At 36.2% G+C, this 5,225-nt stretch overlaps 1 pseudogene; it reads left to right on the top strand.

The window, feature by feature from the left end:
* On the top strand, nucleotides 1-1,509 carry LOC148864138 (adenosylhomocysteinase pseudogene; annotated as a pseudogene).
* The last annotated feature ends 3,716 nt before the right edge of the window (nucleotides 1,510-5,225 follow it).

Raw genomic sequence — 5,225 nt, 5'->3', positions numbered from 1 at the left:
ATGCACATGGTAAGTAGATGATCCAAATGTCCTCTTATTCATTTTTTATGTTTGGAAATTCTACCAATAATGTTATGGAATTTGATTGTATCGGATGCTAATATTGGAGTTCAAATTGTTGGAGGTGGATTTAGTATTACATAAGTGATTGATAATACTTGCATTACTATTGTTCCTTATGCCGCGTTTGAGGTGTATACGAAAATCGGGGTAAATTTTACAAGCTTTTGGTAGAGGGGTTAATACGCCCCATAAATCGATGTAAAAGTCCATTGTTGTTAGTATTTACATCCAAAATCAATGAAAATTCCATTCAATTCAATGGTCTCCTCTCTAAACGAACAAGCTTTGCTCCTTTCTGTCCTGCAACGCTCTCCTCCGTCCAATAGCCAGTAGGTGATGACCGTCATTGAAGCCGACGGAATGTCTAGTTCATTTTGCCCACACATCCTCCGATGAGAAAGCGCTAGAGATAGAAAAGAAGAGACAATAAATCTCAATCTCAAATCTATCTGCAACCATGTCGCAGCTCATCAAGAAGACCTCCTCCGATCATGAATACAGGGTCAAGGGAGTTCAGCCTCTCCCAACCCTTCCTAGCCTTTCAAGGGAGCCAAGATCACCGGTTCGCTCCACATGACGATCCAGACTGTGATTCTGATAAAAGCCCTCATCGCCCTCGGTGCCAAGATCCGTGGGTGCTCTTGCAACATCTTCGCCACTCAAGACCACGCCATAGTTGCCATCGCTCGCGACAACGCTTTCGTATTCACATGGAAGGGGGAGACCCTTTACTGGTGTTGTACCAAGAGGGCACTCAACTAAGGTCCTGGAGGTGTTCCTGGAGGTGTTCCCGATCTCATCGTTGATGACGATGGTGACACTACATTGCTCATACACGAGAGTGTGAAGGCAGAAGAAGAGTATGCCAAGACCGGAAAGTTGCTAGATCCGTCATCAACAGACAATACCGAGTTCCAAATCATGCTCACGATAATTAGAGATGGGTTCAAGATGGATCCGATGAAGTATAACAAGATAAAAGACATATTGGTCGGTGTTTCTAGAGAGATAACCACCGGTGCCAAGAGGTGTTACCAGATCATGGACAGAGAGAGTTTTAGAGCAGAGGAGTGAGAAACCTTTCGGAACAACCAAACAACATGACAGAAAAATTCCAAAACATCTCGGTTCCATTTTCCAACGATCCCTAAACCAGGGTTACATTTTCCATCAATGTAAATTTAAACTTACACCTAAAACAAACACATCCTTTAGAAATTAAAAACATCAAGTAATAAAGATTGAGAGGACAAGGTCACAAGGGATCTAGATGGACTTGCCCTTGGTAATAAATATAGGGATTTTTAGGCGGTGTTTGGGATAGATATCGTTTTTTGAGAGGCTGCATAAAATATGTTGTTTTCTTAGATGTTTTCTCAGATTTTCTATTAGTACTATTGTTATTGCCGCCACATAGGCATTTTTCAATGTCACATCAGCATACTTGTTAACACTAGTAGAAAAAACGGAAAACACCAAAAAAAAGGCATTTTTTTATACCACACCTTTTTCGATTTTCAAAACTTTTTTTTAAACTAACCAAACAACAGACATTTTCTTAGAAAACGGATTTATAATGTAATGCTGACGTGGCACTATCTTATGACGAAACAACACCGACCCCAAACACATACTAAAAACATACCTTGTCACTCTTCTATCCCTTATTGTATTTCAAATTTTCATCTCTGCTTTGCTTGGGCTTCTTCCTTCTACTGTCTAAAGTCTAAACTCGTTGCCTCGTAGATTTTGTGGTTAAGGCCATCAGTGGTAGGACTGTGAAGTTTTATATAGAAGAAACAAACCACATGAATGATATTTTACATTTGTGCGAAGATTTGAATATAGTTTTCTTATTTCTTTTAGAAGGGGTAAAAAATCTTCCAACTGTCCACTTGGTGGCTAAGGAGCTGTTTAACAAGTCTTTATAGGTAGATCTTTCAACAAGCCAGTAGACAATAAGATGCATAGAGCTTCTGGGGTATTGTATTTAAAGATCAAGACTGTTTGGTTCACATCATAGTCTATCAAATTATTAAAAATAGCCAGAAAATGTTATTTTCAATGTGAAAGGACCAAAACCTTCACTTGAAGATTCCTTATTTTCATATTTTTTGGTTTCTCCCCTTGTTTGTCCTAGTCTTTCGATTTATGTGATATCAAATGGGGAAATACCGAAATGCCATTTTTTTGGTATTTTGATCTTCCCATAAAAGGGAAGATGTGCCAAACACCACCTAAGCTCGGCTTATTGACATATGTTGAATTATCCTTTGAGGCCCCTAGTATGCATGTGGAGCAATTAGTGGTGCCCTTGTGAAGTTATGTGTCTTGTTTGGTTTATGCTAGTATTAGTAGGGGGTCAACTATTTGGCATGCTTGTAATATTTTTAAGGGTGTTTTTTGTCGAGTAGTACTCTTTGTGTTGTGGTTGTATTGTCGAGTGCCAACTTTGGAGTCAGTATCACCTGTCCATGAGAACTCTGCCCACGCCTACCCATAATACATTACCCCCGTGAATTAGGAACATCTACCCCCCACATAATATCATGCAGAGGATGAGACGTTATCCATGTATGGCTCTGATAAACATGGGCAGAGTTCTCATGGGCAGGAGATCCGGACTCCCAACTTTGTCGTCATGTCTTTGCTTGGTTATTGAATTTAAGGGTATTTATGAATAAAAAAAAAATTCTTTTGAAGTTATGAAATGTAAAACATGGGCAAAGTGTTGGAATCTTAGAGGCATCCAAATGTATCCATTAGATTGTGTATGGTTGCAAGGCAAATAAATTCGTGCTCAGGCAAAACTATGGCAACGCAAATGATTTGAGTGTAAATTTTGACCTATTTTTCTTTCAAATTTTATCTTATTTTGTTTGATTGGAGTACAAATGAAGTAAATTAAGACATGAAGCATAATAAAATAAAACCCAAAACTATGAGCGGATTCGAGTCGAGCCAAGTCAAATACTTGGCTATTCAAGCTCAGCTCACAGAAATAGTATTAAACTCAAGTGCGAGCTCAATTCAAGCTAGAGATTTGAGTTCGAGCTCAGCTCAGCACGACTCAAAAGCTCACAAGTTTGAGCTCGGATCAGCTAAAGCTTGACTACAAGCTAAGCTTTTTTCTAAAAAATAAAGATTATACATGCAAATTTATTATTTTTTATTTTACATACAAAAAATTAAGAATTATAAAAGTTATTTATCATTATACATAGAAAAAATAATTATAAAAATTATTACTATTATACATAAAAATATTATATATAAAAATATTATTGTATATAATAAAAAATATTTATTATTATATATACAATTATATGTATGTATGTATGTATGTATGTATGTATGCCTATAACAAAAATTATTTATTTATTATATTGGGCTCAATTAGGCCCGTGAGCCTCACGATCCGAGCTTCATTGGGTTCGAGCTCGACTTGATTAGCAAACGAGCCTATATATTGAGCTCGAGCTTGGCTCAAAGCTAGGTTTAAGCCAAGTCGAACCGAGCTTTTCACAAGTTGAGCTCGAATAGTTTGCGAGAAGCTCAGCTCGTGGCCACCCTTACCCAAAATAAATTTAAACCAGAATTTGCATTTTTTTTCATTTACACTCTCATGCATTTGTACTAGTACATATAAAATTCTACTAAAAAGAGTGTATGCTAAGATATAGTAATTTAAAATAAAGCATGAGTGATGAAATTATAGATTTTATTTCAAATATCTTTAATAATTTTTATAGTAATTTCTAGAATTTTAATTATTTAAAGCCCAAGTGAAGTGAAGAAATAATTCAAAGAAGATGAAAACGCCATTCATCCTATATGGTATTATTTTAATTCAGAAGTTTAGTGGATGGGAACTAGGAAGCCTTGTTTTATAAACAATTACAATATGAGCTTTACCTAATGCTCATTTGCATGGTATCCAGTTTTCAATTAAGGCATCGTTCACTTTTTGGTAAGTTATTTATTCGGGTAAACACAACTATCAGGGTAAAATTTCCTTGGGAAACACTTACCTAGGTAAGTGTATTTACCCATGTTCTATTTTTCCCAAGTAAAAAAAGGAAATGACCATTTTATCCATAAAAAGCTATTATTAAAAGGGGTGTTTTTGTCCTATTCAAGTGTTGAAAACTTTCCTCCCAGGTGGGAAAGTTATTTACCCACCTACAAGATGGGTATCAGTCCCAGGTAAATGATACCAAGGAAAATAAGCTTTCCCTGGTCCCCACATTAATCTAAGAAAAAAACATTGAATTCTTAATAAATGAGAACCAAAATCCCATTAACCTACTTTCCCCCTCTCAAAATCCAAAAAAAGAATGCCCCCTAAAAATAATGAAAGGTAGGGAAAGGAGAGATTTCATTTGCTATATGGAAGAAGGGAATTCAACTAGCCATTTAAGCAGGATTAAGTGGGAACTCACCTTAGGGCTGTCTTCCTACTTCCTACTGATATGACTAAATTCATAGGGAAAGTTATTTACCCACCTACAAGATGGGTATCAGCCCCAAGTAAACGATACCAAGGAAAATAAGCTTTCCCTGGTCCCCACATTAATCTAAAAAAAAAAGGCATTGAATTATTGGTAAATGGGAATCAAAATCCCATTGACCTACTTTCTCCCTCTCAAAATCCAAAAAAAGAATGCCGCCTAAAAATAATAAAAGGAAGGGTAAGGAGAGATTTCATTTGTTATATGGAAGAAGGGAATCCAGCTAGTCTTCCTTCTTCCTACTGATATGACTAAAACCATATCCAAGCACATGTTGTTTTTCTTGTCCATGCCTACTTCCTACTTCCTACTCCTATCCATGAATTCAACCCAAATTCCCACACAAGACCCATAATACATTACCGCCATTTGTTGGGAACTGTAGTTCAATGAAAAGATTGTAGATATTATCAACAGTGGCAACCCATATATTATGCATATTAATACAGATGAAGAATATGATCACCCCGCAAACACAAGCGGATTCGACATTCGGTTCAATTATTTTAAATTTGGATAATATATTTTTATGAGGGTAAATTTCTTAAATTATCCTTATGATTTAATAAATTGGCCAAGTGTATCCCTATTGTTTGAAAATTGACTGAAGCTAACCTTATTGTTTCTGACAATTGACTAATATTTCTTAGT

This window comes from Nelumbo lutea, chromosome 3 (assembly GCF_056320005.1).
Source record: "Nelumbo lutea isolate HS-2025 chromosome 3, American lotus-T2T, whole genome shotgun sequence".
Lineage (NCBI taxonomy): Eukaryota > Viridiplantae > Streptophyta > Magnoliopsida > Proteales > Nelumbonaceae > Nelumbo > Nelumbo lutea.
This window is presented reverse-complemented; position numbering and strand designations above follow the sequence as displayed.